The sequence below is a fragment of the Myotis lucifugus genome, unplaced genomic scaffold (genome assembly GCF_000147115.1).
Source record: "Myotis lucifugus unplaced genomic scaffold, Myoluc2.0 scaffold_37, whole genome shotgun sequence".
NCBI classification, from domain to species: Eukaryota; Metazoa; Chordata; class Mammalia; order Chiroptera; family Vespertilionidae; genus Myotis; species Myotis lucifugus.
Window position 1 is genome coordinate 1588937 of NW_005871085.1, and position 12568 is coordinate 1601504.

Sequence of the window (12568 nt, forward strand, 5' to 3'; positions counted from 1 at the left end):
GGAAATAGTAGCGGGGGTTGCATCATATGGATGGCTGGACCAAATGACATGCAGCCTCATCTGGCCCTGGCAAGGCTCATCTCTCAAGTCTAAAAATAAAGCAGTATAATGAAAGTTTTGAAAACAACTTTTACAGAAAGGTCCAGAGAGTAGGGTTTAATTTAGGAGAACGGAATGAGGTGAGACTTGCATGATGGATCCCATTAAACCTGCAGGAGGGACTAAGCTTAAATTATAGCCAAAAGTGATTCAGGGTGGTCATCACCAAAACCATTTAGCTCTTAGAAGCTTGTGTGGCAGTGCAAAGCCCAGTTAAGAAGTCTCCTTCTCTGGGTGAATTTTCTGAAGGGTTAAGAGATGTTCTGTTTAAAGGCAGAGGATGGACTGAATCACCTTCCTGATTGCCTGTCATCCTAGGACAGCGGTTCTCAACCTGTGGGTCGCGACCCCTTTCACAGGGGTCGCCTAAATACATCCTACATATCAGATATTTACATTACGAATCATAACAGTAGCAAAATTACAGTTATGAAGTAGCAACGAAAATAATTTTATGGTTGGGGTCACCACAACATGAGGAACTGTATTAAAGGGTCGCGGCATTAGGAAGGTTGAGAACCACTGTCCTAGAACATGATTATGACCTCGGCGCCTGTGATGTTAGATGTGATAGAAGACTCTTGAGAGCATAAAAATCTTTTCACCCATCGGTACTGATAATATTTTCTTAAGTCAGGAGATACTGTTTTTGTCAAGAACACTTTTTCCATATCTTTAAAGCCAAATGGAGACATGTTTAGTTTCTCTCCTCACATGCTGGGAAGCACAAGACTTTCAGTGGCTCCCTCTCTCCCTGCGGTTGGAGGCAGCGCTAGCTCTCAGCACGGATGGACACTTCCTCCCGTCCCTGGGCAGTCCCCTCCCCCAGGGCTGGTTAGAGAGAGAAGCAGGGAGAGGGTATGGGCTAGACCAGGGAGAGAGAGGAAGGACAGGCTCCCTGTGGTAGGTCAGTGCCTGTCACAGAGCCTCCGGGGCTCAGGTCTGTGGTGGTTGCAGGAGAGACCGTTCTAAGCTGTATGGCTGGTGACATTTCCGGCTGCCAGTGCCCAGCCAATCAGTGACAGGCCCAGCTAGCTAGAGCGATGACACATGAAATATGATCATTTTCTGCTAAAGAGCCTGGAAGGCGGGGGAGGGGGGTGGGAAGAGAAGGGAGATGCTGTGTGTGTGTGTGTGTATGTGCCTGGGAGGGCCGGTGCAGGCAGCACCTGTGACAAGAGGGGATGGTGACAGTGCACTGGGCTCTGATGCTAGGGCTAGAGGCACATGCCCTGGGGAGTGGCTGTAGGAACACCAGGGTTGCTTGTCAGGGAAGCGGCTGCTGCTGGGTGGGAGCCAGAGAAGCACCCAGTGGCATTATGAAGCTCAGGGCAACCAGGATAAAAAAGAAACTGTAAAAGGCATTTTCATCCCTTCCAAACATAAGCGAGGTTAGGAATTTTGGTTTCTTCTCACTGCTACCTCTTTAAAAGCCAAAACAAAACTGGAGTAAATATCATTTGGGTGGCTCAAATACTTGACAAAAAACCAAACCCCCCCTCCCAAAACAAACAAAAACAAAACAAACAAACAAACAAACAAACAAAAAAACTCCACACAAAACCCGTTTGGGCTGGGTGTTATTTATCCCCCACCCCACCCCTTTTTTTTCCCTACCCTATGCTCAACCCAACCTTAACAAAATAAAGTAAAAAAAACAAACAAACAACAAAAACAACAAAACCATCTTGTTAACAAAATCTTAAAGAAGGGCCTACGTCTGTATCTTAGGGACCCTAACGGTTCAGGTGGTAGTTTTGATTCCAGATTCTGGTTTTTAAAAAAATGTGTCTTTGAACACGATCTGGTCCTAGACTATCTTATAGTTTAGAAGTAGTTGCCACATGGATTCTTTGGTTAGAGGACATGGCACCTGAGGGTTCACGGCAGGACAGGGTGAGGAGTGCCCTGGCATTAACTCTGCGGTGACAGAAACCCTCACTTCCTCCAGCCCCTTGGCAGGCTTCCTGGTCCCTTATCAGCAGTTAGGGGCTCATGAGGGGCGACACCCATGCTGCAGGAGTCCCCTGCACTGTCTGATCCCGTGAACATGTGTGTTCAGCAGTGAAGGGTCATAGTGTTTACATAACATGCTGATTAGTCACTGAGGAGCTCATCACGGCAATACATGTGTCCAGTTTTATATCTGGCATTTGCATTCTCACTCTCTCCACATACATATTTATATATATGAAAATTTTTAAAAAGGCACTGAAAACTGAAATCATTATCACCGTGAGCAAGCCTGCTCTGTGGCTTTAGACATGGGTCTGACTTCCTGCGCTGGGACGGATAGCTATTCAGGAGTGATAATTGGTGTACTGTATCTTTAAAAGGTTAAAACCTCTTTCAAAAAAGGTCTGGACTCATAGTGGAAAAGGCAAGCGAGGCATGGGTTGGCTCCGGATTCAGAAAACAGCTGCTGATTAGATTCTGTGTCTGAGGACCGAATTTATTCCGTGTTTTTCAGCAGCAGGAATTCGAGAGGGATGCTACTGTTTGGGTTTCTGATGGTGATTTATATTTATTCAGAGGAATAACAGAGGGTGGATCTGTTCCCGGCGCGAGCATGCTCACAACCAGCCGTCTCTCCCATTATCCAACTGCCTAGTTTGGTGCTTCAATGTACATGCATATTCCGTGTGCATATGTGTGTGTACCAACACGCACGCATGCCTGTGTGGACAGATGTGTGCACAGGTTCTGCTTTAAGGACAATTCTTTCAATGAGGTCTTTACCCCTTACTTGAAACAGGTGTTCATGAAAAAAATGCACACAATCCTGACTGACCGGAATAATTCCTGAAGAAGGGGCTGGATCCGTGGGTCAGAGAACGCAGGACCAGTTTGCCATCCCAAAGCCCAAGGTAGGGGACTCTGGATTTTTATTCTGCGGATGGATTCCTTGTGATTGATTGTATTTGTTGTGGTTTTTCCTGCGGCCGCCCTGGAAAATGAAATAGCGAGTTGCGATTCCATTTTGTCATTGCATTTCTTGGGCATGGTGTCCGGGGTGCTGAGGTGCAAGGGCCCGCTTGGTGGGTGGTCGCACAGCCTGCGGTGCCCTCCGCCGGCTGAGCCGGCTGCTCGGCCTGGTGCTGGGGGAGCCAGCGAGCCTCAAGTGACCCCGCGCGTCAATCACCCGCGCGGCTCGGTGGAGGCTGCGGCAGCGGCGGCGGCTGTAACCCTGTGCGCGCCGCGCTCCTCGCTGGCAGCCGGGCACCCGCGCACTGGCGACCGGGTTCCGTGAGCCTCGGCACCCGCATTTTCTCCTGCTGCCCGGGCTGCTGCTCAGGGTCGCTCAGGCCCGCCGCGGTCTCTGTGGCCCCCTTGGTGGAGAATGAGATTCGCTGGATGCTGGGTGCTTAGGCAGAAGGATGAACTTTCCCTTCTCCCCTTCATCCGAGCCCCTTCCCCCAAATGTTCCTAAAGCAAACTCACCACCTCCCTCCCCTCCACACGGAACCAAACCCAAACTCCTACTCTGTTGGGGATCCTGGCCTCACCACTAGTCAAGCGGGTGCCCCCCTCTCCAAGTTGTGCCCCATATTTTACCACCTTTTAAAACTAGAAACACTGCTGGTGCTGGTGGCCCTGCGGAGGTTGTGCGGCTGCCGGAGGACTCCTGAGCGCGCGGACTGCCTGCCCCGGTGCAGACTCGGGCAGAAGAGCGTAGAGGGACTTGGGGGCCAGGCGCCGCCTTCCTGGATGGGGCAGCTCTGGGTTACTGGCAGGTCGGTGCACTTCTGTGGTTTGGCAGACCCTCCCTTGAACTTTGCGGGCAGTGGCTGCAGGCGGAGGGTCTGCCAGGTCTGGTCGCGGGATGAGCAGCGCGTTGGTCCTCTTTCTGCTGCACACCTTCAAGTTCCTGGCAGCCCGTGGCATGGTGACGGGCAGCAGCCAGGTGCCACCCAGCCACATCATGTGCTTCGCTCGTGTTAAAATTGGCCTGCTTTTTCTGGGTGTTGGGGGAGGGGTGGGAAGAGGATGAGGTGTGAGCTGAACCGACCTCCACGTCCTCCAGCCCTTGTTGGTGTGATTATGTAACCCCAAGTAATGATCAGACCGTGTGCCCGAGCAGCTCCCCGCCCACCCCGCCCGCCCTCCCCCGAATGAAGAAGTTGGGTCCCACGTTTAAGATGTTTAGGATGTCTTTATGTAACTATCCGTATGCTGGGGGCAGGGAGAGTGTGGAGAAGAGCGAGTCATTTGAGCATCTTATGTGAAGAACAGAGGCCAAGATCACATGTCCATTGGGGACAGGGTGCAATTGGCTTTGGGTTGGTGTTGATCCGAAGACCCTCCCACATCCCTCTCACCCAGTCGTGGCTGGTCTGAACTTTCATGTGGTCATTTCGCCCCTGCAGGGAGAAGGTTGCAATCACTCCTGCAGGAACCTGGGTTCCTAAGTAACAGAGAACATGAAATCGGAATCCAGGGTGACTCCCCCAGGCTCACTTGTTTTGGGTCCCAGCTGCTCTCTATGCTTCCCACCGAGGGGAAGAGTTTCTGCCCCACTGGGGTTTCAGTTTTGCCCTGAGGTTGGGGTACCCTGTAGGCCGGAGAGCAGACCTCAGATGCTGGCCAGTATGCATGCATGACATATGCTCTTTAAAGCTGTGGTGACTTGCAGGGGCTGGAGCCCCTGTACATTCTTGAATTAAAATTCTGTGGGATTTTTTTTCAAGGTAGGAGATCAGCTGTCCCATGGAGATATCTGCAGGCTGGAGGGGAAGGTGTGTGTGACATTCAGCTCTCCCTCTTCTTTTTCCGCAGTCTAATGTACTCACAGGACACAGGACTATCACATGGGCCCCTTTGCCGTGCCCCTTAGTGCCTGGGGCTGCTGGGCAGATTTATTAGTATGGTGGGGAAGTCTGTCCCCTTCAGGCTAAGATTTTTTTTCTCTCTCAACACGCCAGTGGTTCTCTTCAAGGGCCAGCTTCTAAGGTGTGTGCGGGGCAGTGGATTAAGATGTGCTTAACTGGCACTGTTGTTGAACTGTCTCTGCCCATTGAGTTTCAGTGGCAGCGGAGAATTGTGTGCTGTCTTTGGGTCCTTGCCAAGTGAGTCATTGGGACATTTAGTGTGTGAAAGTTACAGGCAAGGAGAAGATGCACTTACTCTGAAATCCTGGCAGATTCCAGGCCCCGACTTGATGGAAGATAACGTTAAGAAAACTGCGTGACAACTGGACAGTTTTAAACTTGTGGCTCACTTCCCCCGCTGTGAGTTGCCTGGTATCTTTCAGGTTCTTTTCTGCTCTCCATGCTGCCCATTAAGGAGGCCCTGACATGCTGTTCTTCTTTACATTTCCAGTGGAATCAAAGCATATTTACAGATCTACAGATGTGCTGGGCAGGCACGGCAGGAAACACTAGCTATAGGAACAGGTAGCACTGGTGTTTCCAGCTAGACTTCACCAAGGCCCTTGACCAGTGCTGTTCTTTATTTGTGAAGTGGGTGTAATCATCATAGCCTTTCCAAACCCACTGAAATATGGAGAAGAAAATGAGATGAGTTAAAAGGTTAACATGTGCTTTGTAGCTGATGGTTATTAGGCTAATACTACAACAGTATGGACCTCACATTTACATAATTTCACTAACCTAGTTGGGACCTAAGTTGTAAACCAAGAAAGATGCTGTAAGTCCATGAGCTACAGCTCCTGAATTTTGATCATTGCAGAAAATTTCATACCCTCTTTCAGGACTTTTTATTAGTGGAAAGTCCTAAGAGGCTTGGTTATTTGTTTGCCAAACACACCTAGCAAATTGAAAGATATTGATAACATACCATACTATACAAGGGTTATTAAAATTTTTTTTTGGTCATGTGTCAGTAAGAAGTACTAGTAATGTAAGAAACAGAAAATCTAAAAAAAAAACTTTACGTAAATTTAAAAGGCACAGGACTTCAAAGCATAGAATTTTAAGACTATTTAATGTAAGTATTTAATGCAAACAAGTCATTGAAATTTTATATATTTTGATGGGTCTTCAGGGCCCATAATTACCAAATGCTCACAATGACCCAGATGTATAAAGAGAAGTTTCAATGACATTTTGTGTGTCCAATTTAAAAGGCATGAGAATTTAAAATATACCCAAAATGATTTCTTTCGCATGATGCTTAAAGGAAAAACTGCATTTATGCAAGATAACAGAACCCCCCGAGGTTCCTGGGCAGCCAGGTGCTTACTGATCAAAATTACATTATAACTATAAAGCTCTCTCACGTTGAAATTCATTGAGAAGTTTATGATCTCTTGCTGAATTCTAGCAGGGAAGTATTACACATTTGATGCTGCAGAAAATATTAAGAAGGAAACATGCAAACTTGTATTGTGACAGGAGACACACTTAGAGCCTTCCAACCTGGTGACTCTAACGCTGCAGTTGGAAGTGACACAGTGATGAAAAGATGAGAGGTCAACCCCAGAGGCGTGCATTTCTTACGTCAGTGCAAGGATTGTGGACGTCTCACTGCCAGTGTGCTGTTAGACAGCTCATCAGAAACACAAGGTCAAGGTGTCATGGCAACACCCTCATGCTAAGCTGTGATGTTTATTCAATTCAGACATTGTGCTCAAAACTGGAAGGGTGTCTGAGTTACGGGAGCAGTGCTTAGCTTTGCCTGACTCGCTCCCAGTTTGCTTACAGTTTACTCCAAAACAAAGGCACCAGGAAAAATAAAAGGAGAAGAAAGTGATTACCGACACTTTTTAAATATAATACGTATGTCAAAATGTGAAGTCCATAATTAAAAGTGGCTGAAGAATATTGCTCAGTTTCTAGCTGCACAAAATCGCATGTTTTTTGTTTGTTTGTTTGTTTTGGTACATTACTTGAAGACATTTTTGAAATTGCTAAGAAGAAACTGTCAATCACAGGTCATTGAATATGGTCAGAAATGCTCAGAACTGTCCCAAGTTTACATAAGCAAAGGGACACTGGTGTAATAAGGTGGAGAAAAGTCTATTTTCTGAAATCCCAGAGGCTTGAAAGGCAGAGGTTGGTGGTGGGAGGTGACTCACCAGAGGGCTGCCCTTTGGGGAGGGTAGAGTTTGAGAATAAGCGCTTGGGCCGTACGTACGGTCTGTTGATGAAGCCATGTGTGAGAGATGTGATGCCTGCCTCCTTACCAAGTGTTACAGAATGCCAGGGGTAGCTGGCATCCTTGTCAAGAAAGGAGAAGGGTGGAACTTTACATCCAGGTGTGCAGTAGAGGTGAACTGAGAATACCCCTCAGATTGGGGGAACACGGCCAGGGATCTTGGGAACTCTCTGAATGCCATGGGTCCTTGAATTGAGGTTCACAGCCAACTTAAAAAAAATGAGCAATGTATGCAAAGAAGAGCTGATAAATAATAGAAAGATGGAAAAAATAAAAGCAGTGTTATACATCCATGACATGCTCTGCTGAGCCTCCGTCACCAAAGTTAGTCTGTTCATTCATTCATTGGACTTCCAGGCTTGGCATTTGATGCAAAGCTATCTTAAGATCAGAGGAGCTCTGATAAAAAAAAGAACTGATTTAATTTTAATGAAAGAGGAAATCTGAAAACCTCCTCAATCAAGATTCAACACTGTAGACCTTTGACATCCTCTAAGGATGCATCTCAAACCCTTGGCATATTCCCAATTTGAAAATGCGGATGTACTTGTGTAGGCTCTTGACTGCCTTCTGAATCAGGTTTCTGTCCAGAGAGAGGAGGTTCCCATGGTTATTCACAGGCCACCAGTTATTTGCCTTTTCAACTTGCACTCAAGGAAATAAAGTTTCTCTCACTTTCAGGGAGTTTCTGTTTTGCTGGTTGTGTTTTGGGATGAGGAGCTTTGACAAGGCTCCCACGTGACTTGCTCTTGTGCTGTCGCTTTGCAGCACGCAGGCAGTTCACACTGGCGCTTCAGGGAAAGGATCGCTGCTGCGTGGTGTGGCTGTTAGGGGCTGTTCACACATGACCAAAAAAGTGAACGTTGAATCTACAAATGCCAAACATCTGTTGGAGTTGATAAAAAAAATTGCACATGTGTGCAATCTCCCAAACTCCCCCCACTCCTTGGCCCTCAAAATACATTTCATGTGCTCTTAGAAACTTCCCCTGACTCAGCAAATCTCAGTGAGGAGACTTGGGGTAGCACACAGCTTAAGCACATGATAAAGGACTCAAATGAGAGCATCACCATTGAAATCTAGGCAAGAGAAACAGAATATAGTCATTTACTCCATGCCCTCATTTTAAAGATTTCAAAACTTGAGAAGATTCCAGGAGAGTAAAAAATAAAATAAAACTACTGTACTTACGATTGTACTAAATTAAAGAGCCAGAGCAGAATGTACTCTGGAGGTTGGGACTTGCTACATCTTACTAGAGAGATTCTTCCAAGAATGGTTCTGGAGTGATTTGGGTAGAAGCTCTTAGAATTTAAGTGGGTTTAAGAGTTCCGCCAATTATAGTTGAGTTGCTCATCTTTGTCAAGCAGCTAGAAAAGATATGGATGGCAGGAACCACAGCAATTTCATATGCTTCTTATTAAATTCTTTTATGAACTTCTTTTATTTATTTTTAGGTTAATCCTCACCTGAGGATATTTTTCCATTGATTTTTAGGGAGAGTGGAAGAGAGAGGGAAAGACAGAGAGAAACATCTATGTGAGAGAAACACATCAATTAGTTGCTTCCTGCGTGCACCCCAGCCAGGGCCCAGCCCAGGAAGGTGCTTGCAACCAAGATATGTGCTCTTGACCGGAATCAAACCCACGACCCTTTGTTCTGCAGGCTGACAAGCTATCCACTGAGCCAACTTGGCTAGGGCTGAAGTTCTTTTAAAAGAATTTTACTGAAATAGTTAATAGATACAAAAGAATACTTATTTACTGTATATAAAAGTATAAAGTCTATAACTCATGTTCTCACTAGTCAATTTAAGAAAAAGAAAGTTATTCTTACCTTTGAAGAGTGGCTCCCTTCTCCATCCCACCTCATCCCAAACCCAATTGAGGGATAACCATTTCCTGGACATTTCTGTTTCTTTTCCCCATGCTTTTTTTTTTTATTGTCTTACCCTCTTATATTTGCATCCCTTACCAATATCTTGTTTAGTTGTGCATGTTTGTGAATGTCATATAAATGGAGTCATACTGTCTGTATTCTTGTGCTTAGAGTTAACCCATGCATACCAGTAGGCTGCACTGATTGACAAACACCTAAAATATTTCCATATCAGTTGGTGGTCAATTTCTGCTTACCTGACTCTGCTCCTGTTCCTCCCATCACTAGGGATCCCATGAGACCTCTTCAAGTCCCTCCACCTCCTTAAGGGATTACACCTGGCAGGGAGTCTTGGGACCCAGATCCAGCACTATGGTTGGGATCTCTTTAGACTGGACAGTCCCTATGCCAACTGATTGCTAAATGTTTCACTCCTGGATTAGTGCACACTGTTGTGTAGTGGAAAGGTTTTCATTTTGCTGAACTGTAATAAATCCATTGCATGAATATATTGTGCCTCATATATCAATGCTATTATTATCACTTAAGTATTTCTTAAGCTATTATAAATAGTGCTGCTGTGAACATTCTTGTTCAAGTTGGTGAGCATTATATAAGTTCACTTAGGGAATATACAGAGGAGTAGAACTACAGGTCACAGTCTATGGTCATCAATGCTACTGGAATAGTTCAAAATTAATTGTTATTATGTTAAATAAGTTTCACCTAAATAAAAAATTAATTTCCATTATGTTTAACCAATTTCTGCACCTAGCTGTGGATGTAATTACTTGTTCATATTGTTGCCTATCCTTGCTAACACTATATTTTGTTGGATATTATCAGAAATTTTTGCCAGTCTTGTGGGTGTATAAGAGTGTCTTATCTGGTTTTAATTTGTATATATTTGATTACCAAAGAGGTTCAGCATCTTGTCATACACTTGTTGGCCTTTTGACTTTCTTTTTCTATTTGAAGAGCCTTTTCAAGTTTTTTGCCCATTTATTTAAAAATTGGATAGTTTGTATTTTTCTTATTTATTTGTAGAAATTCTTTATGTGTGCTGGAAACTATTACCGAGTGTTGAAAATACCTTCTCCTAATTTGTAGTATTTTTCTTTTTTAGTATTTTTAGAGTTGTAGAAATTCTGGATTTGAGTGTGTTTAAAAATTTATCAGTCTTTCCTTATCATTTAACTTTTTGTGCCTTTTAAAGGACATCCTTCCCTATGAAAAGGTGATAAAATAGGCACTTACAGTGCCTTCTGCCATTTTCAGAGTTTTGCCTTTCATGTTCAACATTTTCCCTTGAGAATAATGTTCTCTGTGCATTTGATTATTCCTTATCAGGATTATCCCTTATTTTTTTTGTAGTTTGCAAATAGTTTTTATAAAAATCACAAATGACACTTTAAAAAACACTCTTTCTGCATTTATTGAGAGAATTTATGTGATTTTTCCTTCCTTTAATTTGTTAATGTTGGGCAAAGGTTAAATTAATCATGTTTTCCTAGACTAGACCCGACTTGGTCATGATGGATTCATTTTTTTAAATACATAGCTGGATGTGTTTTGCTAATATTTTGTTGAGACATTTTGTATATTCATGAATGTATTGGATTGTAATTTTCATTTGTCCTATTATCCTTGCTAGGCTTTTGTATCCTGCTTATGCTAGACTTGTGAAGTGAATTTTAGAATTCCTCTTTATATATTCTCAAAAAGAGTTAGGTAAGGCTGGAATTCTCTCTTCCCTGGAGATTAAGAAAATTATGTTTTTATTGATTTCCGAGAGAGGAAGGGAGAGGGAGAGATATAGAATCATCATTGAAAGAGAAACATCTATCGGCTGCCTCCTGCATGTCCCCATACCGGGGATCAAGCCCACAATTCTGGCATGTGTCCTGACCGAGAATCCAACCAGTGACCTCTTGGTGCATGGGATAATGCTCAACCAATTGAGCCACACTGGCCGGGCTTCCCTGGAGATTTTTAAATCTCTAATTCAGTTTCTTCAGTAGTTATTGGGCTAGTCTGGTTTTAACTATTTTTTTTCTTGAATTGCTTTTGGTAAGTTAGATTTTTTTCTAAGAATTTGTCCATTTTATCTGAGTTTTCAAAATTTTTACCATGAAATTATTAATAATATGTGTTTATCTTTTTAAGCTCTGTAGCATCAGTGGTTATGTCCCCCTTTCATTTGCAATACTATTGTGCCTTCCATATTCTTTTGTTGCATAAATCTTTTCAGAATTTTTTCTGTTATTAATCTTGTAAAGAACCAATTATTAATTTTCTGATTCTCCCCAGCATTTATTTTATCTTCTAGTTCATTAATTTCTGTGCTAGTTTTTATCATTTTCTCTCTTCTGACTTGTTTGGTGTGACCTATTGTTTTTTCTTAACTTTTTAAGGAGAATGTTTGACTTTTTGTTTCTTATTATGAGCATTGTATTTATATAGTTCCACTGTAACTTCATTACACATTTCTTTGCTATGTAATATTTTAATATTAGTTGGTTCTAAATATTTTATAATTTCAACAATATTTACACTTTGACTCATAAATTATGTGTACCCGTGTTTCTTAATTTCCAAGCATCTGAGTATTTGTTTACGTATTTATTACAATGGTTGCTATATTCCACGATTCATTCAATAGATATGATAGTAGGTTCTTAGTCATGGAAATTATACAGGTTGTTTCCAGGTTAAGGTAGAAGACTAGTTGGTGCTAGTGAATGGGGTATATATGTCTTAAATCTGCTAATAAGAGTTTTACCAGGATAGAAATGAGTGAAATTGAGTAGATAAGAGATAGTTTAGCCTTTAAATGTAGAAGTACATCGGATTATAGGGAGTTAATTCTCCTTTCTTATTAACTTGGGATTTTCAGTTTCACACATTGTCATATTTTGATAGGACATTTTTCCTGTTTACAGCTTTTTTCCAAGCCTGGACCAGAGTGGATTAGGATTAGAGACTGTCTCTTTTCTCTTCCACTTACTAAGAACTAGCTGCCCAGAATTACTCACTTTTACCTCTATGGATGCTTGTTTTATTTTTTCCTGTCTTGGGCCAGAGTTCTACCTTCGTGCTACTCTTACTCTGCGTTCTTAGCTTTGTTATTGAATGATAGGCCTTACCACCTGGAGACCAACTCTCTCTAGAAAAAAAACAGCGCAAGCATCCAGTTCTTTAAGACAGGCTCTCTCAGCTTAACGCAAACAGGACATGGATGGCAGCTGGCATTCCCCGCGCCCTCCCACTACCCATGTGACTGGGTTGCGCTTGACTGAACTCAACTTCCATGGCTTTTGGCTGGGGTCTTTATGACTCTCTGTTGCTCTGAGGGGTTTGTCTAAGAGAGCCCTGACTGGTGATGCTGGTGTGGTTTACTCCTAGGCAGGCGTGCCCGATGCTCATTTCCTGTTGTGACTTCTGAGCAAGGGCTTTGGGTCACCACTGTCCCCTT